Raw genomic sequence first — 24,776 nt, forward strand, 5'->3', positions numbered from 1 at the left:
AAGGAGGCTAAAGATAGGGCCCCTATCCCTTCTAGCTTATAGGGTTTCTGCTGAGAAATCTACTGTTAATCTGATAGGTTTTCCTTCATAGGTTACTCGATGCCTCTGCCTCACAGCTCTTAAGATTCTTTCCTTCATCTTGACTTTAGATAACCTGATGACTATGTGCTTAGGTAATGATCTTTTTGTGATGAATTTCCCAGGTGTTCTTTGAGTTTCTTGTATTTGGATGTCTAGATCTCTAGCAAGGCCAGGGAAGTTTTCCTCAAATAATCCCTCAAATATGATTTTCAAACTTTTAAATTTCTTTTCTTCCTCAGGAACACCAATAATTTTTAGGTTTGGTCATTTAACATAATCCCAAATTTCTTGGAGGCTTTGTTCACTTTTCCAAATTTGTTTTTGTCTTTGTGGGTTTGGACTAATTCAAAACCTTCTCTTCAAGCTCTGAAGTTCTTCTACTTGTTCAATTCTATTGCTGAGACTTTCAGTGCATTTTGCAATTCTCTAAGTGTGTTGCGTATTCCCAGACATTGTGATTGTTTTTTATTCATGCTATCAATTTCACTAAAGATTTTCCTATTCGTACCTTGTATAATTGTTTTGATTTATTTAAGTTGGACTTCACCTTTCTCTGCTGCCCCCTTGATTGGCTTAATAGTTGACCTTCCAAATTATTTTTCTGGGAATTCAGAGATTTTGTCTTGGTTTGGATCCATTGCTTGTAAGCTAGTGTGATCTTCTGGGGGTGTTTCAGAACCTTGTTTTGTCATATTACCAAACTTGTTTTTCTGGTTCCTTCTCATTTGGGTAGACTGTGTCAGAAAGAAGGTCTGGGACTCAAGGACTGCTGTTCAGATTCTTTTGTTACATGGGGTACTCCCTTGATGTGGTGCTCTACCCTTTCCCCTAGGGATAGGGTTTCCTGAGATCTGAACTGCAGTGATTGTTATTTCTCTTCTGGATCTAGCCACCCAGCAGAGCTACTGGGCTCCAGGCTGGTAATGGGTAGTGCCTGCAAAGAGACCTGTGATGTGATCTGTCTTCAGGTCTCTCAGCCATGGATACCAGCAGCTACTTCTGTGGAGGTAACAGGGGAAGTTAAGCGGACTTTATGGCGGTCCTTGGCTGTATTTTTGTTAAGCACACTGGTTTTCTGTTGGTTGGCCTCCAGCCAGGAGGTGGCGCTTTCAAGATTACATCAGCTGCTGTTGTATAGGGAGGATACAAGCTTGCCCTAGGGTAAGGTGGGGCCACAGAGCTTCCAAGGGATTATGCCCTTCGTCTTTGGCTACCAGGTTGGGTAAAGAAAGACCATCAGGTGGCCGGGTGCAGTGGCTCACGCCTGTAATCCCAGCACTTTGGGAAGCCAAGGCTGACGGATCACGAGGTCAGGAGATTGAGACCATCCTGGCTAACACAGTGAAACCCCGTCTCTACTAAAAAAATACAGAAAAAAAAATTAGCCAGGCTCGGTGGCGGGCTCCTGTAGTCCCAGCTACTCGGGAGGCTAAGGCAGGAGAATGGCATGAACCCGGGAGGCAGAGCTTGCAGTGAGCCGAGATCGCGCCACTGCACTCCAGCCTGGGCTATGGAGCAAAAACTCCGTCTCAAAAAAAAAAAAAAAAAAAAAAAAAGACCATCAGGTGATGGCAGAGTTAGGCGTGTCTGAGCTCAGATTCTCCTTTGGTGGGGCTTGAGGTGTCTTCTGTAGGGAATGGGGGTGTGGTTTTCACGCCAATGGAGTTATGTTCCTGGGGGTATTGGCTGCCTTTGCTGCATCACACAGGTTGCCAGGGAAGTGGGGGAAAGCGGCCAGTCACAGAACTCTCCCAGCTCCCACGCAGCCCACGGCCTGAAAGGCTGGTCTCACTCCCACTGAGTGGCTTGCATATGATCTTATATATACTCTCACTCTCACTCCTGGCTTGTATATGATCTTATACAAGTTAGAAAAGCAAGCTGACTCACCGTCTCTTGGCTCTCCCACAGAGCCTGCAGTGGCAATCCACCTCCTTCAAAGGGTCTGTGGATTCTCTTGGCTTTCCTGGTATGTTCCTGCGATAGTTCTTGGAGCAAAAGTTCACATAGTGGGTCTCCAGAGGCTGCTCTGTTTATCCGAATGGGAGCTGAAAGTTAGTGCTGTTTCCTATCTGCTATTTTCCTGGTATTCTTTTTAAATTTCTTTTTTTAGATAGTTTCGTGTTAGTGTATAAGAATGCAACTCATTTTTTGTATGTTGACTTTTATCCTGCAAGTTTACTGAATTAGTTTATTAGTTCTAACAGTTTTTTTGATGAAGTCTTTTGAGGGTTCTATATATAAGATCATGTCATCTGCAAATATCAACAAGTTCTTTTTTTTCTCATTTGGATGCCTTTTTCTTCCCTTTTGCATAATTTCTCTGAAAGGACTTCCAGTACTATGCTGAGTAAGAGTGATGAAGGTGACCACCCTTGTCTTATTTCTGATTTTAAAGAAAAAATTTTCAGCTTTTAATTGTTGAGTTTATAACACTGACTCCGAACTTATGAAATTGACATGCATAACTTTTGTTATGTTGAAGTGTTTCTTCTATTCCTAATTTGTTGAGTTTTACTCACAAAAGGATGTTGAATTTTGTCCAAGACTTTTCTGTGTTTATTGGGATGACCTTTTTATACTTCATTCTGTTAATGTGATGTATCTTGTTTATTGATTGAACCATCCTAGCATCCTAAGGATAAATTCCATGCGATCATGGTGTATGATCCTCCTAATGGGCTTTTGAATTTAGGTTGCTAGTATGTTGTTGAGGTTTTGCATGTGTGTTTATTAGGCCTATAATTTTTTTTTCTGTAGTCTCCTTATTTAGCTTTGGTATAACAGTAATTGGCTTTATCAAATAAGTTTAAATTTTTTTGGAAGAGTTGGAGAAGAATTGGCTTTAAATGCTTGATAGAATTAATTAGTGAAGCCATCTAGTCCCGAGCTTTTCTTTGCTGGAAAAGTTTTGATTACAGATTTAATATCTTTGTACTTTATTGGCCTGTTCAGACTTTTTATTTTTACATCATTCAATTTAGGAAGATTGTATGTTTATAGGAATTTATCCATTTCTTCTGGGCTATCTAATATGTTGGAGTATAATTGTTCATAATAGTATTATTTTGTGATCCTTTGTATTTCTGTAGTATCCATTTTAATGTGTTCTCAATTGTGGTTTTATTGATTTGACTTCTCATTTTTTCTTGATTAGCATAGCTAAAAAGGTGTCAAATTTGTTTTTCTTTTCTCAAAATCAACTGTCAGTTTTGTTGGTCTTCTCTATTATCTTTCCAGTCTCTATTTCATTTATTTCTGATTGAAGTTTTCTTATTTCTTCCTCCTGCTACCTTTGGGCTTACTTTGTTCTTCTTTTTCTAGTTCCTTGAGGTGCAACATTAGGGTTTTTTTTAATGCAGGTTTTATTGCTGCAGTTTTACTGCTTTTGCTGTATCCAATAAGCTTTCACATTTTGTAAAAATGTTCATTTGTTTCAAGATACATTTTTCTTCAGTTATAATTTCTTCTTTGAACTATTGATTATTCAGGAATATGTTGTTTAATTTGGACATATTTGAAAATCTTCCTCTGTGTATTTATTCCTGATTTCATACCATTGTGGCTGGAAAGGATATGATGATTTTAATGTTCTACAGTCTTTTAAGACTTGGTTTTTGGCCCAGCAGTTATATTGTAGTAGTTATATTTTTGTTGTAGAAAAATACTTGTATAAAAATTAGGAATTCCTTCATCTTAAAGTTTTTAAGTTAAATTCAAGTTAATTTTTAAAGTTATATTCAAGAGTCATGTTTGGAATAGTATTCACCAGATATTACATTATTATTGAGAGAGGCAATGTTTTCAATCTTTAATATCTACTTTTTTGATTTTACTTTTTATGAATCATTTTTTAATATGAATCATTTTTACTCTTAGAATGAAAAAATAAGTAATGTTTATTCCTTAAAACCATCTAGCTCAGGTGATTTTGCAAATATAAACTACATTTCTTGCTCTCAAGAGTATACAGAGACAGGGTCAAATAATCAAATAATAAAAATTACACAGAAATATATCTTGTTGTTTTTCTTTAGCTACAAAGAAAGTTATTTTTGAAGACTTTTATTATGGTAAAATAAAGTGTACATCATATTTACCATTTTAATCATTTTTAAGTGTAGAGTTCAGTGGCATTAAGTAATATTCACATTGTTGCTCACCATCACTATTTTTTATGCCTAGAACTTTTTTATCATCTTAAACTTAAGCTTTGTCCTCATGAAGCAGTAACTCCTCATTTATTTCCTCCTCTTCGCCCCTTGTAACCTCTATTCTACTTTCCGTCTCCATAAATTTGACTTTTCTAGGTACCTCATATAAGTGAAATACGTCTTGCTTATTTCACCTAGTGCACTGTCCACGAGGTTCATTCAAGTTGTAGCATATATCTAAATTTCATTCCTTTATAAGGTTTATTTATATTCAATTGTGTGCATATATCACTTTTGTTTATCTATTGACACAGATATCTGTTTTGGTCCTTGCTTTCAATTATTTTATGGTAAACAATCATCCCTCTGTATCTGTGGGCTCTGCAACTGCGTATTCAACCAACTGCAGATCCAAAATATTTTTTTAAAAATAAAAACAATAAAAATAAACAATACACCAATAAATAATACAAATTTTTAAAAATACAGTATAATGATTTATATAGCATTTACATTGTATTAGGTAAAAGTAATCTAGAGATGACTTAAGGTATACGGGAGGATGTATATAAATTATATGCACATGTTATGCCATTTCACATATGGGACTTGAGTATCCACAGATGTTGCTATCCTCGGGGGTTCCTGGAACAAATTCTCTGAGGATATTGAGGGACAACTCTATTTTCAGAAGCAGAATTGCTCCATCCATCATATGGTAATATTATTTAATTTTTTAGGAACTGCCATACAGTTTTCCACAGTAGCTGCACTATTTTACATTTCCCACAGCAATGTACAAGGGGTCCAATTTCTTTACATTTTCAACATTCGTTATTTTCAGTTTTTGGTTTTTTTTTTTGAACAACAGCCATTTTAATGGGTGTGAATTGATAGCTCATCTTACTGTAGTTTTGATTTGCATTTTTTTTTTTTTTTTTTTTGAGACGGAGTCTTGCTCTCTCACCCAGGCTGGAGTGAGTGCAGTAGCTCGATCTCAGCTCACTGCAAGCTCCGCCTCCCGGGTTCACGCCATTCTCCTGCCTCAGCCTCCCTAGTAGCTGGGACTACAGGCGCCCGCCACCACGCCTGGCTAATTTTCTGTATTTTTTTTAGTAGAGACGGGGTTTCACCATGTTAGCCAGGATGGTCTTGATCTCCTGACTTCATGATCTGCCCACCTTGGCCTCCCAAAATGCTGGGATTACAGGCGTGAGCCACCACACCGGGCTTGATTTGCATTTTCTTAATGATTAGTGATGCTATCTTTTCCTGTGCCTATTTGGGCATTTGCATATGTTCTTTGAGGAAACGTGTATTCAAATCCTTTGCACATTTTAAAAACTGGATTGTTGGCCGGGCTTGGTGGCTCATGGTGGTAATCCCAGCACTTTGGGAGGCCGAGACAGGCAGATCACGAGGTCAAGAGATCGAGACCATCCTGGCTAACATGGTGAGACCCCATCTCTACTAAAAATACAAAAAATTAGCCTGGCGTGGTGGCGGGCGCCTGTTGTCCCAGCTACTCGGAAGGATGAGGCAGGAGAATGGCCTCAACCTGGGACACGAAGCTTGCAGTGAGCAGAGATCAGGCCACTGCACTCTAGCCTGGGGGACAGAGTGAGACTCCATCTCAAAAAATAAAAATAAATAAAAATTGGATTGTTTTTTCTTGTTGATACTTTTGCTATATTAAAAAAATTTGTCCAAGAATCCCTTAAAAATCTTAAAATCTAGTTGTATTATTAACTATATGTTAATATCTAAAGCTAAGTAGAGTAAGAAATTTAAAAGTAGAAATTCACAAAATCCTGTAAGCAAAAAATATGTGATAACTTCTATTTTTTTCCTATGAATGAATTTCTTAATTACCCATTTCTTAGAAATAAGATTTTGTGGAAATGAGTATGGGCTAAAATATGAATGATACTCTTACTGGAATCATTTAAAGCAACAAAATATATATAAATCTAGGCATAAATAAAAGTACATTTTATGGCTATCAATAGAATTGAAATTCTAACTACCAGTTATATTAGTTCTCAAAGCTCTAAGTTTTTAAATTTCAAGAGTGTTAATCTCTCTTGAAATTTTTCTGCAATTATGGAATTATTTTTAAGTTACTTATTTTGGATTTATGTGAAATAATTTAACAATAATCTATTCTTCCTGCTTTCAAATAAATTTATATTCTAACATCTAATTTTGTGAGCATATTAGCTGTAAATTCACATGTAAAAAATAAGCCATGTCAAACAATGCAATTTTTACTTATATTCATCTTTTTTATGAAGGACTTCAGTAACAAACTTATTTAGTTCCAATGTCAAATAAAAAAAGGAGATTTAGAGATTCTCCATTACTATCCTTGCTCTTCTATACTATTTCTTCCCACCATATATGTAACCGCGTTTTGAAGTATTCATCTTATCCATCTTGTTTCTTTTTCTTTCAGTGCTGTGTTCCTATGCCTTGCAATTTTTCTCCATATGTTGTTGGTCTTTATATTTTTATTCTGTATTTTTTATATTAAGAACATTAACACTTTTCTACAATATATGTCGCAATTATATCTAGATTGTTTACTTATCTTTTAAAATATTGCTTATAAAGTAATTTTACTATGGTTGGGATTAATGAGAGATGCTTGGATGCCTTTCTAAGGAACCTAGACTCTTTTCTTTTAAATAGAGGAGTAATTTTTTTGTCTACCCTTCAAAAAATTAAACCTGGCAAGTATGTCAAGGATATAATAGACAGTAGAAAGATTAAAGACAGTTCAATAAAACTCAACTGAGAAAGAAATCTGTTGTGAGCCCGTTCATCACTGCCACATTTGAGAGGCAACATATTAAGGGATCTGTTTCAGTTTTGAAGATAGCCACTTTCGCACTGAAGAAGCTTATGCTTTGGGGCAAGTTTTTTTTCTTTATATTTATCAACACAAGTTATCTCACTGGAGGCACCTGACAAATTACCACGTTCCATGAGGAATTTTTCAAAGTAGATTGCTATCGCACATAATAAGTTTGGAATATAGCTAACAAATTCACGTTTAAAAATGTAATAATACCATGAAAATTTTCAAAGCCACTAAATACATTAAAAATGGTAAAATGAAGGAATGTTTAATAAAATGTTCGCATTGTAATAAAAGTGCTGATTTTTTTTAAAGAAGGAATTTTAAAGTATTGTAGAGGAAGTCTAGAATAATTTTGCCATTCAAAAATGATGACTTTCTTTGGTTGTTGTTTGTCTCCTCCTCTTCCTCCTCCTCCTCCTCCTCCTGCTCCTCCTCCTCCTCCTTCTGACTGAGTCTTGCTCTGTTGCCCAGGCTGGAGTGCAGTGGTGCACTCCACTGCTCACTCCAATCTCCGCTCACTGCAACCTCCGCCTCCCGGGTTCGAGCAATTCTCGCGCCTCAGCCTCCCGAGTAGCTGGGAATACAGGCATCTGCCACCATGCCCAGCTATTTTTTGTATTTTTAGTAGAGACTGGGTTTCATTATGTTGGCCAGGCTAGTGGCAAACTCCTGACCTCAAGTGATCCACCCACCTCCCCCTCCAAAAGTGCTGGCATTATAGGCGTGAGCCACGTGCCCGGCCATTTTTTCTTTATGTTTTCTATTCTTTTTACTTGTCATCAAAATTTAAAACTATTTTTTAAGTTTTAAGTTTTATTTTAAATACAAGGGGTAAATATGCAGGTTTCTTACATGGAAATATTGCATAATGCTAAGGTTTGGGGTATGAATCCCGTTACCCAGGCAGAGGGCATAGTACCTGATAGGTAATTCTTCAACCTGTGGCCACCTCACTCTCTCCCGCCTCTTGTAGTCTACAGTATCTGTTGTTCATATATATATATATACGCCCATATTTGCTCAATGTTAGCTGCCACTTATAAATGAAAACGTGGTATTTGAGTTTCTGTTCCTGTGTTAATTTGCTCAATTATGGCCACCAACTGCATCCATGTTGTTATAAAATACATGATTTCATTCTTTTTACTGGTGTGTAGTATTCCATGGTGTATTTGTACCACATTTTCTTTACCCAGTCTACCACAGATGGGCACCTGGGTTGATTCCATGTCTTTGTTATTGTGAATAGTGTAGCAATGAACATATAAGTTAATGTGTCTTTTTGGTAGAATGATTTGTTTTCCCTTGGGTATGCATCCACTAATGAGATTGCTGGGTCAAATGGCAACACTATCTTAAATTCTTTGAAAAATCTCCATACTGCTTTCCACGGTGGCTGAACTAATTTACATCTCCACTATGAGCCTTTAAGGATTTCCTTTCCTCCACAGCCTCATCAGCATCTGTTGTTTTCTGAGTTTTTAATAATAGCCATTCTAACTGGTGTGAGATGGTATCCTCTTGAAGTTTGGATTTGCATTTCTCTAATGATCAATGATGCTGAGCATTATTTATATGTTTGTTGGCTGCTTGCATGTCTTCTTTTGGAGAGTGTCTGTTCATGTTCTTTGCCCATTCTTTTAAATGAGGTTATTCTTTTTTTTATTGTTGATCTGTTTAAGTTCCCTGTGGATTCTGGATATTGGACCTTTGTCAGATGCACAGTTTGTGAATATTTTCTCCCATTCTGTAGGTTGTCTGTTTACTTTGTTGATGCTTTATTTTGCTGTGTAGAAGCTCTTTTGTTTAATTAGGTCCCATTTGTCTGATTTTATTTTCATTGTGTTGCTTTTGAGGACATAGGCAAAAATTCTTTGCCAAGGCCAGTGTTGAAAAGAGTATTTCCTAAGTTGTCTTCTAGAATTTTTATAGGTTGAAGTCTTACATTTAAATCGGATCCATTTTGAGTTAGTTTTTGTATATAGTGAAAGATAGGATTCCAGCTTCAGTCTTCTGAATATGGCTAGCCTGTTATCCCAGAATCATTTATTGAATAGGTAGTCCTTTTCCATTGCTTGTTTTGGTCAGCCTTGACAAAAATCAGATAGTTGTAGGTGTGTGGCTTTATTTCTGAGTTTTCTAATCTGTATCATTGGTCCATGTCTCTGTTTTTGTACCAGTATCATGTTGTTTGGGTTACTGTAGCTTTATAGTGTAGTTTAAAGTAGGGTAGTGTGATACCTCTGGTTTTGATCATTTTGCTTAGGGTTGCTTTGGCTATTTGGGCTATTTTTTTTGTTTCAATTGACTTTTAGAATAGTTTTGCCTAATTCTGTGAAAAATTACATTGGTAGGTTGATAGGAATAGTGTTGAATCTTCAGATTGCTCTGGGCAGTATGGCCATTTTTACAATATTGATTCTTCCACTCCATGAGCATAAAATATTTTTCCATTTATTTGTGTGGTCTCTAATTTCTTTTAGCAGTGTTTTGTAGTTCTTCTTGTACAGATCTTTCACCTCCTTGATTAGCTGTACTCCTAGGTATTTCATTTTCCTTGTGGCTATTGTAAGTGGGATTTTTTCACTCTCCTGAACGTTGTTGTTGTAAAGAAATGCTACTGAATTTTGTATGTTGATTTTGTATTTGGAAACTTTACTAAAGTCAGTTATTAGTTCTAGTTCTAGAAGACTTCTGGCAGGGTCTTTAGGATTTTCTAGGTATTGAAACAAATCAGTGAAGAGACATTAATTTATTCTTTTCCTATTTGGATTTTTAAAAATTTATTTCTCTTGCCTGATTGCTCTGACTAGGTATTCCAGTACTATTAATAGGAGTGGTGTGAGTGGGCATGCATGTCTTGTTTCAGTTCTCAAAGGGAGTGGTTAGAGCTTTTGCCCATTCCGTAGATGTTGGCTGTGGGTTTGTCATAGATGGTTCTTATTATTTGAGGTATGTTCCTTCAGTGCCTAGTCTGATGAGAGCCTTTATCATGAAGGAAATTTATTTGTATTGAAATCGTTTTCTGCATCTATTGAGATAATCGTATGGTTTTTACTTGTAATTCTGTTTATGTGATGTACCACATTTACTGATTTGTCTATGATGAAATAGGCTTGCATACCAGGAATAAAGCCTACTTGATTGTGGCAAATTCACTTTTTGATGTGCTGCTGAACTTGGTTTGCTAATATTTTATTGAAGATTTTCGTGTCTATTGTGTATATATTTATCAAAGATACCGGCCTGAAATTTTCTTTGTTCATTGTGTCTCCGCCAGATTTTGGTACAGGCTGATGCTGGCTCGTAGAATGATTTAGGAAGGAGTCCATCCTCCCCGATATTTTGGAAGAGTTTCAGTAGGATTGGTATCAATTATTTGTATGTCTGGTAGAATTCAGCTGTGAATCCATCTGGTCCAGAGCTCTTGTGGTTGTTAAGATCTTTATTACTGATTCAATTTTAGAACTTAATATTGTTCTAGTCTGGGTTTCATTCTCTTCATGATTCAATCTTGGAGATTTTGTGCTTTCAGGAATTTCTCTAGACTTTCTAATTTGTATGAATAGAGTCATTCATAGTAGTCTCTGAGGTTCTTTTGTATTTCTATGTGGTTGGTTGTAATACCACCTTTGTCGTTTCCTATTGCGTTTATTTGGGTCTTGTCTTTCTTTTTCTTTGTTAATCTAGCTGTGGTGGGGGGGGGTCTATAATTTTATTTAGTCTTTTGAAGAACAAACACTTGCTTTCATTGATCTTCTGTATGAATTTTTACATCTTAATTTTATTCAACCCTTCTCTAATTTTAGTTATTTCTTTTCTTCTGCCAGCTTTGAGGTTGTTTTTTTTTTTCTAGTTTCTTTAGGATAGAAACTAGAAAAAAGTTAGAATGTTAATTTGAGATCTATCTAATTTCTTGATGAAGGTGTTTATCACTATGAACTTTCCTTTTAACACTGCTTTAGCTGTATCCCAGATATTTTGATAAGTTATGCCCCTATTTTTATTAATTTCAAAGATTTTTTTGATTTCTGCCTTAATTTCAAAGTTTATCCAAGAGTTATTCAGGATAAGTTGTTTAATTTCTATATATCTGTGTAGTTTTAAGAGATCTTCTTAATACTGACTTCCATTTTTATTGCACTATGGTCCAACATCTGCTTGGTATTATTTTGATTTTTTTTAATTATTGAAACTTGTTTATGATCTAGCATGTGGTCTTTCTTGGACTATGTTCTATATTTTATTGAGAAGAATGTATATTCTATGGTTATGGGGTGAAATATTTTGTAGATGTCTGTTGGGTCCATTGGTCAAGTGTTGAGTTAAATCCAGGGTTTCTTTGTAAGTTTTCTGCCACAGTGATCTGTCTAACGCTGTCAGTGATTTTTGAAGTTTCCCACCATTTTTGTGTGGTTGTCTGAGTCTTCATGTAGGTCAGGAAGAACTTGTTTTATGAATCCGGGTGCTCCAATGCTGGGTGTGCAGACATTTAGGATAGTTAGTTCTTGTTGGATTATACCCTTTATCATTATGTAATGTCCTTCTTTATGCTTCTTAATTGTAAAAAGTTTAAAGTCTGTTTTATCTAATATAAAACACAGCAATTCCTGCTTTTTAAAATTTTCTGTTTGCAGGGCAGATATTTATTCAACTTTTTATTTTGAGCCTGCGGATGTCATTATGTGTGAGATGGATCTCTTAAAGACAGTACACTATTGATTCTCATCTTTTTATCCAGATTGCCATTTCATATGTGTTTTAAGTGGGGCGTTTAGCTCATTTACATTAAGGGTTAGTGTTGATATGTGATATTTTTACCTTGTCATCATGCTGTTATATGGTTGTTATGTAGACTTAATTGTGTAGTTGCTTTATAGTGTTTGTGGGATATGTGCTTAAGTGACTATTTGTGGTAGCAAGTGTCATTCTTTTGATTCCAAGTTTAGCACTTCCTTAAGGATCTCTCATAAGTGTGGTCCAGTTGAAATGAATTCCCTTAGCATTTGCTTGTCTGATAAGGATTTTATTTCCCTTCACTTTTGAAGCTTAGTTTAATGAGGTATTAAATTCTTAGTTGGCATGTGTTTTCTTTAAACATACTGAAAATAGGCCCCAATCACTTCTAGCTTGTAAAGTTTCTGCTGAGAGATCTATTGGCAGCCTGATGGGGGTCCCTGTGTATGTGACCTGACCTTTGTCTTTAGGTGACCTTAAGATTTTTTCTTTTGTGTTGAACATGGTCAATCTGACGATTATGTGTCTTGGGGAGGGTCATCTTTTATAGTATATATCCGGGGTTCTCTATATTTGTTGAATTTGCAAGTCTACCTCTCTAGTGAGATTAGGGAAAATTTCATGAACTATAAACTCAGATATATTTTCAAAGTTGCTTATTCTCTCTCCTTTTCTCTCAGGGATGCACATGAGTCATAGATTTGGCCTCTTTAAATAATGACATGTTTCTTGGAGGTTTTGTTCATTTTACAAAATTCTTTTTCTTTATTTTTGTCTGAGTTAATTTGAAGAACCAGTTTTGAGCTCTGAAATTATTTCTTCAGCTTGATGCATTCTGCTTTTAATACTTATGTTTGCATTATGAAATTCTTGTATTGAATTTTCAACTCAAGAAATTCAGTTTAGGCCTTTCTTAAAATTACTATTTTGTCTTTCAGCTCTTGAATCATTTTACTGGATTGCTCGGCTTCCTAGGATTTGGTTTCCACTTCCTCCCAAATCTTGATGAGCTTCCTTGCTATCCAGATTCTGAATTCCATATCTGTCATTTCAGCCATTTCAGACTGGTTAAGAACCATTGCTGAAGTCCTACTAAGCTTGTTTGGATGTAAGGGGACATTCTGGCTTTTTGAATTGCCAGAATTCTTACACCGATTATTTCTCATTTGGGAGGGCTGGTGTTGCTTTAACTGTAGGTAAATTGAGTATAGTCAGTTTATTTTACTTCTGAAAGTTTTTATAATGCTCTGTACAGGGTCTTTGTTGTTGAATTCTTGCCCTCGGCTTCACGAGAGAGAAGCAGCTGCTTTTTGGTGTTGTAGTTTGGACTGGGATCCAGTAGATAGCGCCTGTGAGCAATGAGTAGTAGATAGGCTCTTACTCTGTTGCATGAGCCTTTTGTGCATCTTCTGGTTTGCAGCTGTGCTCTGTATTGTGAGCAGGAGAGATGTGACTTTCTCACCGGCTACACTCCTGGGTCACTTCCGATCACTGGCACTGTGTCTAACTTTTTGTTGTTGTTGTTGTTGTTAGGCGTTTCAGAGTGGGGGCTCCCTTAGGTAGAGGTTTTTCAGGGAGATAGGTCACACTCTTACTAGACCAGCCCTGTGGAGGGAGGCACAACCAGGTCCCACAACAGCCTGCAACCTGTGGAACTCACCTCTCTTAGTTTTATGGGGGTGTGGCCTCCTTCCTCCCTCAAGTGCTGGGCAGCGATCCCAACTTAGTATTCCTGAATCACGAGCCAGAGCTCTTAGGCACCAGGACCTGCTCTCAGCTCCCTGCTCCAGATACTTAGGGTTGAGTTCTGGATGTGCTGGAGGATCTGAAAGGCTCCTGGTCTGCTAGGTTGCACTCAGATGGAGCAAAGCATCAGTACCGGGTAGTGGGGGCTGCATTGTGTACATGTTCTTGCAGAGTGGCCAAGCAGGAGCCTGGGAGAGGCTGGCAGATAAGTAGGCCTATAGGACAGATGTACCCCAACCCTGCAGGGAAGCCAGCCCTGTTTCTTCCAGTTCATCTATTAGCTGGTGCCAAAGTCGCTCAGAGGAAGATGGGGAGCCCTGGGGGATGGCACTTATGGCTGGGTTCCATAGAAGCTGTCCTATGCACAAAGATCACTCCATACCTGCTGAAGCCTTATCTCCATCTAATCTCTGGAACCAGGATACCAGAGGTCTATGGAGAGAGTGGACAGTCCCCCAGTTCCTTCACTCACCCCTTCTCCAGGACCCATTCAGGGCCAGTAGCCAGCCCTTCCATTTGGGTACCCGACATGGGGTTCCCAGCTTCCTTCCTCTTCAGGCTTGGTGTGTGCATCCTTTCTCCATCCACATTCAGCATTTTCTCTCTGAAAATGTGTTAAAATTATGTTGGTTTAGTCAAAATTCTGGTCCCTCTCCGTGGGAGTGGCACTTCCTGGTTGCATCTAGTCATCCATCTTTCAGAAAACCCTCTTTCATTACTTTTATTTTTTTCTTTTATTTTCTTTCTCCTTTTCTCTCTTCTTTCTTTCTTTCCCTTATCTATCATCTATCTTTCTCTCTTTCTCTCTCTTTCTTCCTCCTTCCCTCCTTTCTTCCTCCTACCCTTTATTTTAGTTCCGTGAAACCTCACTCTTCCTTTATTTTTTTTTAGGATTTTGAGTCATAGAAAAGTTTTTCAATTTTCTGTTCTACAGAGGAATTCACCAAAGTTTCCTTTTGATATTATATGGAGTCATTTTATTTTATTATATCAGATACATCTGAATTTTATACTTGGAAGATGTTTGGTGTAATCGAGTTGCCACTGAGTGACTGTTTGTTTATTATAATGTCTTGGACCTTCATCGAACTCTTTGATCCATACAACTTAATAATTTTGGAATTTAGTGGAAACAGCTGCTTTAAAATATTTTGTGAAAAGAAGTGCATGTTGCCACTGTGACTTTCCTACTCATGAGCCTATTGTGCAGTACTGGGGTTGCTGACGATAGAGGGTGAGTTACCATCACTGGATAACTGTCTCCTCTGTAATGAATGATCTCAGGTGGAAATTGATGTAAGGTACAACATCTGAGCACTTTGAGCCAAAATACCTCTTCCCTCAAACTGCTTGTCTCAAATCTTTTAATCTATACCAGTGACCAATCAATCATTTATCATTTACCACTGACCAGGAGTCTATATCTTTATTTCAGACCATCCCTCTATATACAATGTAAATGCCCAAGTGCACTACTTATAAATCTGTGTACAGGGAGGATTTGCTCCTTCATTATTTTTCTTTACAGTCACCCCTAAGTGCCACTTAATGCAGCTCCAGTATTTTTTGGTCCCATTAACACATTAAGCTGAACCACCTGTAAACCTGGTCCAAGTTTTCTTTTTCTTTCTTCAACTCATCATAAAGAAAGTTTATGAAGCTATTAGATGCTAAATTTAGAGAGAGGAGTCCGTGTTAAAGTGAGAAGTGGCATAGGATTCTAGCCACCTATTTGCATAAATTAATTCTGTCCTCTGGACTTACTTGGTGTGATCCCAAAATGTTATTTTCATAGTGTGACAGATTGATGCTGTACCTGTCTCACCTTGTGATATGGTGTATCTGAGAGATCTGAGCTTATGAGAACAGGTGCAGTCACCTAACCTTGTGGTTTATGCTACAAAGAAGAGCCTTGTTCCAAAGCATTGGGGGTATGTATTGTGAATTGCATAAATGGGCTTGCTCTTTACACAGAGCTCTTATGCATCTCAAGACAAGTTCATTACATATGATACATCCACTCCCTGAAATAACACTGTTTGCAACAAAGCTTTTCACCTTCTGGGTAAGAAACATCTTTAAAGAAGTATGCTTCTAGATAGACTAGAGAAGTTTTCCTGAATTATCCTATCCAGAATGTTTTCCAGATATTTTAATTTTTCTTCTTTTTCTCCCTCAGGAATGTCTGTTACTGTGCATCTGACAAAGGACTAAAATCCAGAATCTACAAGGAACTAAACTCAATAAGAAAAAATAATCTCATTAACAAGCGGGGAAAAGATAGGAACAGACATTTCTCAAAAGAAGATATACAAGAGGACAAGAAACATAAAATAAAATGCTCAATATCACTAACCGTCAGTGAAATGCAAGTTAAAACCACAATGAGATGCCACATCACACCGGTCGGAATGGCCATTATTAAAAAGTCAAAAAACCACAGATATCGACAAAGATGCAGAGAAAAGGGAGCACTTATACACCGTTGATGCGAATATGAATTAGTACAACCTCTATGGACAACAGTATAGAGATTTCTCAAAGAAGTAAAAATAGAACCACCATTAGGCCCAGCAATCCCACTACTGGGTATCTACCCAAAGAAAGAGAAATTGTTATATATATATATCTGCACTCATATGTTTATCACTGCACTAGTCACAGTAACAAAGTCATGGAATGAACCTAAGTTTCCATCAAAAGATGATTGGATAAAGAAAATGTGGAATACCATGAAATACTACACATCTATAGAAAAAAAATTATGTCTTCTGCAGCAACACGGATGTAACTGGAGGTCAAAATACTCAGAAACACAACATCAAATACCACATGTTCTCACTTATAAATGGGAGACATGTACAAACAGAGAAAAATAATCAAGGCTGGGGGCTTCAAAAGAGGGGCTTGGGAGGGACTTGAGAGTTGAAAAATTACCTACTGGATACAATGTTCATTATTCAGGTAATAGGAACATTAGAAGCCCAAATCTCAGCTTTCCACAATATATCCATGTGACAAATCTGCATATATACCCACTGAATCTATAAAAATAAAATGAATAAATTTTAAAAAGCATGTTTCAACACTTCATAGAAACTCTACAGTTTGGTTATTAACATAGAATCTTCTAGGTTTCATGGTCAAGTAGCAACAGAGCTAAATCTATTCCTAAGAGTTCTTTTTCTATGAACCTCAAAACTGACAGCCTTAAGAATTATCTAACTAATAGGCTAAAACAATATTCTTAAACATGATATATTCTTCCTCCAAAATCCAAGAAGTTCCACACAAGACTGTGCCTTTTTGGTGGAGGTAGTAGGTACAAAGAAAAATAACTTGACCTTGATTTTAGAGTACATATTCTGATGTGGACTAGATCATTAAATCACTAAAATAATAACCAATATGGCAGTGTAATTATGATTATAGGTTTTATCTCTGACTCTTGGCAGCCATGTTTGCTAGGAAATTATTTGCCATGGTCTGCTCACCAAATCCAATTTACACAATATTATTACAATAGAGGGCCACAATGATGCTCTGTTGAATGCCAAGATGAAAACGGTATCTTCTTCTAGAGAGGATGGAGGTAGTCTACCCCTGTGATACGATAGTGAGTGTTGTCTATATTTTCCTAGGTGAATTTGAACTACCACATTTACACTCCTTGTGCGATTAAAAAGGACGTATCTTCCAGATCAATAAAAGCTTACCAAAAGTTACAGTAGGTATTGATCTCTTCTGGTAATGATATTACATCCAGCACAGAGCTGCAACTGAGTTTTCACATGCTTAATTATGCCGTAGTTCTCTGTCGTCTGCCATGATCCATCTGTTTCCTTTTTAAGAACTATGTAAGTGAATTAAATTGAGAATACAATAAGGTGAAATATCACTGAATCATTTGTGTATCTGAGGCAGCATTAACCTCTGCTGTTTCACCCAGAGTATCATTTGGCTTCTGATTTACTATTTTTTTCCAGGAGAAAGATGTGTAGAGTTTTAGGGCTTATCAGTTACCCTAATTTTTTCATTAGGGAACTCACTTCAAAGATTAGAGAACAAATGCGAGGTTGTTCCAGCTGCAAGTTATATTTATCTAAATTATGTACTTTGGTGGTGGGGAAAAGAAATGAGGTGGCTCTACAGCTTTTTTAGATCCATCACTGTGAGAAGAACTTGGGCTAAAATTTTATCATGCCACCATTTACCCTCAGTCCTACAGTTAAGTTATGATGGCATTTTGGTTTCCCTAGAATTAATGGAGGCTCAGGTTCTGTATCTAATAACCTCAAAAAGATCTGATATCCCTCTTTCTAATAAACAGTCACACAGAACAATGGCTATAGAGATACTGGTGAAAGATGGAAAGATCAGCTTTTGTGTATAATTGCAGTGGTGTTCAAGGTTCCTTCCATAGAGGAACTAACTTATAATAGTATTTGGGCATGAGTACTCTGGATATTGAAAAACAAATTATAGTTTTCCATTATGTTGGCTGATACTAGCTTTCTGCTCACCAGATATTTTTTTGTTATAGCCTCACTGTCATTCTATCATTCTTATCTATTAGCCATCATTACAGATTCCTGTGGGTCACAATCCCCTGGTAGACATTTAGTAGCCCACTGTGATAATTAATTATATCTACCTTATTCTGGATGGTTAGGTACTATCGGCTAATCTCTCCAATTTAATCACAATGTATGTGGTGATTAATTTTATGCATCAACTTTGCTAGGCCACAGTACCTTGATATCTCGTCAAATGTTATTCAAGAAGTTTCCATGAGGTATTTTTTTATATAAGATTAACATTTAAATTAGTAGATTTTGAGTGCAGCAGAATACTTTCCATAATATGAGTAGGCCTCACTCAATTAGTTTAAGGCCTTAATGGAAAAGAATAAATAAATAGACTCACCTCCTCTGAAGAAAAGGCAGTTCTGCCAAAAAACCTCCCTGGATCTCCAGACTGCTAGATCCCCTGAAGATTTTAGATTTGCAAGTCTCCACTATCAGGGCCAATTCCTTAAAATAGATCTGTCTTTCTGTCTATGTCTTCCTCTTTCTCTCTCCATACGTATTTATATATTATTTGTTCTATTTCTGTGGAGAACCATCACCAATAAAACACTCTTGTTTACAAGAATGGACTCAATTATATGAAAGTATCTCCTATCTTCAACCATAGTCTACAGCTGCAGCTGCCACTGACTATGGAATGATACACATGCAAAATATTTGTGCTTTGGTGAAGGGCATGCTTTATGGACTCTGGAAGAACATTAACATAGGGTGAGTTCTCTATTCTCACATGGTAAAATTTATTTTAACATTCTCCAGCCTTTAAGCTTACTGACACCTTCCTATATATTTTGACAACACATTTCTAGCATTTCCAACTCATTTTCTATAGGCCATTGTCATGTCTGAACTTTAAGAAATGGTCCCTGAAGGGAATTATTATCAACTATAGGTATCATTTTTATTATATTAAAAACAAAATTATGAGAAAGTGTCCCTTTGTCCATAAACATATCCTCCAGGGCTTTATTCTGTCTCTGGTCAACACCTCTCACTTCTGTTCAACACCCTCAATATCTACTCTCATCATGTTCCCTCAATTCCTGCTGGTATGTAGTACTGAAGTCCTGCAACTATTTTAGTAAACAAGCTAATGCATCCTATAGCTGGGATTATTTTTCTCTACTCAAACTGTGCAAAAACCAGACAGCCAATGGCTTATATGCCATGGAGAGGTATGGTAGATCTTGAAAAGAATACACATGATCTTGGGAGTCATCTGACTTAGGTATGGCCTTAAGTGTTCTTCAATGAATGGCAAGGACCTTTTCCTTTGGTAAAGTGTTTCCTTCTTCTTCCTGCCTCCAGGATTCTGGGATATCTTAGAGTACAAAAGTGCCAAGTGCATATACACAGATGTTCTTGTCCACATCTCTAGCTCCCACTCCTTCCTTTTCTTTTCCTGTCTATAGCTTAGAAGACCTGCCAGACTTTGTTTTAAGAACATGTCAGCCTCTTTTTCCATCAATGCTCTTATGATTAAATCCTGGGCCTTATCGTCAATATGATTTTCTGTCCAGCTTCAGAAGATGAGATTCTCTGCCAAGGAGGTCTTCTGGTTTCCACCCATGAGCTGAGAGCTGGCACACTTGAGCTCTGCAGTACTTCCCAGATGATTAAAAGCCAACTCTACAATCACTACAATTACTATTTTACCATATATTTAAAGTGCTAAAGTTAATGCATGAACAGTCTTCCATTTTCACCAGTATCTCACTTTAATCTATTATAGATGAGAGTCTTATGAATTGTTATTCAACAGCATGCCAAGAGTAGCACAAGGTCTTTTACCATAAGCAAAATGGTTTTTATTGTCATCTGGCAAGTAAGTAGTCTGATACTGGGCTTGCACTATGATTTTTTTAAGAGCTACTTGCGCTACCTACGGATTTATTTGGGTTTACTCTAGAAGTATGAGATCATGAGACAAGGACTTGAGTGCAAATAAGTTATTTTGAATGTGATCTCAGGTAGTACATGTGAAACAGTGAGAAAAGTGACACAGAGAAGGCCAGAAACCACTCCCTGCTCAACACACAATGTAGTGCTGGTTATTATGGAGGAAACTGGCAACCGATCCTGTGTGAAATCATACACCCAAAAATCTTGTTATTTGAGCATTGAGACATTTTCCTGCTATTATCCCCATTGTTATGGATGGAATTATGTCCTTCCAAAAAGTTGTTGAAGCTCTAGCCTCCAGCAACTGCTAATGTGACCTTATTTAGAAATAGGCTCTTTGCAGATGACCAAATTAAGATGAAGGCATCAGAGCAGGCTCCAATCCAATTTGACTGTGTCTCTTGGAAGTTGAAACATAGGAACAGATACACAGAGAAGGAGAATATCATGTGAAGAGCACCCAGTTTGTGGTACTTTGTTGTAGCAGCCTAAGAAACTTATGCCACCATTGAATAAGTGTTGACCACAAGAAATTTAATGCTCACATTTTCCTAGTTGTATCTGCTTGAAGCTGAGAGAAAACGTTTCCTTAGTGTCAGCCAGAGGTCACCTCAAACGGAGAAGAGAAATGCTGTGATTGAAGTGGTAGGTACCACGTGTGCTGCAAAAAGCCTGCTGTAGCTCCTGGTGATCTAAATTGAAGGATGAGACTTGGGAGAGCTCACCAACAGTATCAGTGACAACACTGCACACATTCTTACGTATTCTCACTTGAAACTATCGTTTGTTTTTATTTTTTGGTTTTTTTTTTTTTTGTGCTCCTGAGAACCTTGAAAGTAAGATTCTCCTAGCAAAATCATAAAATCATAGTGATAAGATTTTGTTAAGTACCTATTGATGAACCTAAATCCTCAGGATTAGCAGTAGGACTCAGGAACTCTTAAAGATCAAGCATAGAATGCAAAATCTAAGAAAAAATTGTCCATGGGCAGAATTTATGAATGACCTCCAATGACCTTTATCTTTGTATAATCCTTTCCACTTTGAGTATGAGAAAACCCATAGATATCTTCAGACTTCATTCCTGTGACTATGTTATGTTATATAACACAGTTGATCTTAAGATTGGGACACTACCTTGGTGGGCCTAATTCAGTCACCTGAGTTCTTTAAAAACAGAACACTTACTCCAGGTAGTGGCAGAGGAGGAAGACAGAGAAGAAAGCAGGAGAGAAAGTCAGATGAATTTGAAGCATTAGGGGAGGTTAATGTGCCATTGTTTCTTTGAAGGTGGAAGGACCATATGAGAAGAAATGCAGGCAAACTTCAGGGGTCAAGAGAGATGCCCAGCTGACAACCACCAAGAAACAGGGACCTCATACTTGCAGTCTCAAGGCACAGAACATGGTATCAAAGCTGAATTAGGTTGGAAGTGGATTCTTTTCTAGAACATGTAGATAAGACCCCAGCCATGCTATCACCTTGATTTTGGCCTTGTGAGACCCTAAGTAGGAATAAGCTGAGACTTGCCAGAATTCTGAAGTGGAGAACTGTGAGCCAATTTGTGTTTCTTTAAGCATCTATGGTTCTGGTAATTTGATAACACAGAAATTGAAACTTAATACAAATAGTAAAGTGTGTAGTACATTTTTATGCTTTTAAAATATAATGGTGAGGGATGTATATGAACTCTTTTAGTTAATGCACATATCTTGAACAACACTGATTTTACCCAGTGTTAATTAAGTTCATAGTGCTAATCAGCAAAGCCTCTACTGTTGATACTAAAACAAGAACAACAATTATAAATAAGTAATTTAATAGTTTCTAGTGGTCTCATTGGAGAGGAATCTCATAAATTAAAAAAAAATAGCGGAATCCCATTCGTCTTGCGGTGTGGGTGGGTGGTAGAGAAAGTTGGAGGTGTGTTAAATTCTCTTAAATGGGTAAAGATGCCAGGGAGTGTGGTAGTTCTGTTCTGTTCACCAAATGTTTCCACTTTTATTCTATATCATGGCAACAATGCACTTTCTAGGCTTCATGTGGTTGAATGGAACCTTGTGACTTGGTTTGTCCAATGAACTTGAAGTAGAAATTACATTTTTCACTTCCAGGCTAGACAATTGTAAATGCAATATCCTTCCTTGCTCTCTTTTTTCCTCACCCGGTAATATTTGAAATATTCACTCAGGTTCTTCTCCCTGGAAACCTAAGTAACTACAATAATAAGCATGGTTGTAGGTGATAATACATTTTACAAGGAAGAAATAGATGCTTGTAAATTTAAACTATGAAGATTTGAGAATTACCTGCTACCGCAAAATTAAGTAGACTATTCTGAATGATGTAGAATGTACACACAAGTGAAGATTTGGAGGGAACTAGCAAAGATTATGTTTCATGAATCCAGGTCTGGGACATCATTTTTATCTCAGAAGAGTATGGGACAGTTGTGTTCAGAAATGCAGGCAAAGTGGAAGGCCGTGAGAGAGTTTAGCCCCAACAGTGTGAAAGCATAAGGAAATGCCTACTGCTCTGGGACCAAAACGGGCCTTAGCATAAATACTCTCTTCAGGGAATGCTATAGCAGAGTAAAAGCAGCAAAAGCGAGAGTGGCTTAAAGACCAAGGAAAAGGGCATACTACTTTTAGATTGTTAAGAATTAATCCTGGCCGGGCATGGTGGCTCATGCCTGTAATCCCAGCACATTGGGAAGCCGAGGTGGGCGGATCACGAGGTCAGGAGTTCAAGACTAGCCTGGCCAACATGGTGAAACCCCATCTCTACTAAAACATACAAAAAAAATTGGCTGGGTATGGCGGTGCATGCCTGTAATCCCAGCTACTCGGAAGGCTGAGGCAAGAGAATTGCTTGAACTGGGACCCGGGAGGTGGAGGTTGCAGTGAGCCAAGATCGCACCACTGCACTCCAGCCTGGACTACAGAGCAAGACACCATCTCAAAATAAAAAAAAAAAAGAATTAATCCTGGCCAGGCGCAGTGGCTCATACCTGTAATACCAGCACTTTGGGAGGCTGAGGCGAGTGGATTACTTGAGGTCAGGAGTTTGAGACCAGCCTGGCCAACATGGTGAAACTCCATCTCTACTGAAAATACAAAAATTAGCTGGGCATGGTGGCTCTCACCTGTAATCCCAGCTACTCAGGAGGCTGAGGCAGGAGGATAGCTTGAACCCGGAAGGTGGAGGTTGCATTGAGCAGAGATCATGCCACTGCACTACAGCCTGGGTGGCAGAGTGAGACTCCATCTCAAAAACAAAACAAAACAAAAGAATTAATCCAATGTCTTTGAAATCGTGTATTTGTTTATACTTAATTTAGGCCCAACCTTCAAATTTAATGGTGATTCTTTGTTTAAACTCAGATTTAGACACCACAAAATTATTTGAGTCAAGATTAATTTATTACATTGTATGCATCACTTAAAAATACTATAAAGATGTTTTAAATTAAACAAATGAAAATATTGAACACGTTTTGAGCGTGTTTTTTCTTTCTTTTTATTGCTAAACATCTCTCATTACAGATCTTTCTTGGCATTTATTTCTTGACTGTAGACTTCATTCCTTTACTGAAGAATTATAATTTATGTCACACATATAAACTCTACCTCTAAAACTTTTATTGTAAGCAAAGCTACTGATAAATTATAGAGATTCATGGGAACACGAAAGGTCTATGTAATTTCTATTCCTAAAGATTGTGCTAACATAAATGAAAACAAAGGATTATTTAAAATTCATGTTTCAATTAAAAATGAAAATAAAATTAATTGTTTTACTGCTATATTTTATAAACTTACTCTGATTTGCTGCTTCAGAAGTATTTCAATGAAATATGTTGTTTTTTTCTTTCAAAGTATTGTTTCCCCTTTACATATATCTAACAATGAGGTTATTTTTAAACTCAAAAGACATACAATCCCCTGACAGAATACTAGATTTAGAGAACAGTGATAGTGTATCAATCCTGTGTTTGAAATAAACTCCATATAAGCAGTAAAAATGGTCTGCATGAAATTGCTAATGAAATCTACAATTCTAAATATATGCTTTTGTCCTTAACTTTCAATGATTTAGTAAGCTATTTATGAAATAAAATTGTTATATGAATTGTTTAGTTTCCTAGAATGAATTATATCAGGATGACAATTAAATTTATGTCCTTTTATTTGATATACTATCATTTTATTTATATTGGAAAGATATAGATAAAATACTGTGTGAAAGAGTTTAATGATTCTGAAAATCTCCCATCTTCTACTCATCAGCTTTTCAATATTCTTTTTCCCCTTGTAAGTTTTCTGACTATCAGTTTTCTATCATAAGTAAATGAATAACAATTTTATAAATCATCAAGGTCATTTTAGCTGATGAAGCAAAAATTGATCACTTGCGTTGCTACTTTAAAGTCAAGTGAGTGTTTCATTGAGATAAAATACGAATCATTTCCCATTTTATAGTCTATCTTGTGTTAAATATTTGAAATATATTTGAAGAGTATATTTGATAGACATAAGAAAGTTGTTCATTATGTTATAAATTTTTAAAACATATCGTGCTAAATTTTTGAAATATATTTGAAAAATATAATTTTATAAACATCAGGAAATCATTAATTATGTCAAAAAGTGTTAAAAATATAAGGAAGCAATATAATAACTTCAGGTTGGTATCCGACCTTTT

The sequence above is a fragment of the Gorilla gorilla genome, chromosome 3 (genome assembly GCF_029281585.2).
Source record: "Gorilla gorilla gorilla isolate KB3781 chromosome 3, NHGRI_mGorGor1-v2.1_pri, whole genome shotgun sequence".
NCBI classification, from domain to species: domain Eukaryota; kingdom Metazoa; phylum Chordata; class Mammalia; order Primates; family Hominidae; genus Gorilla; species Gorilla gorilla.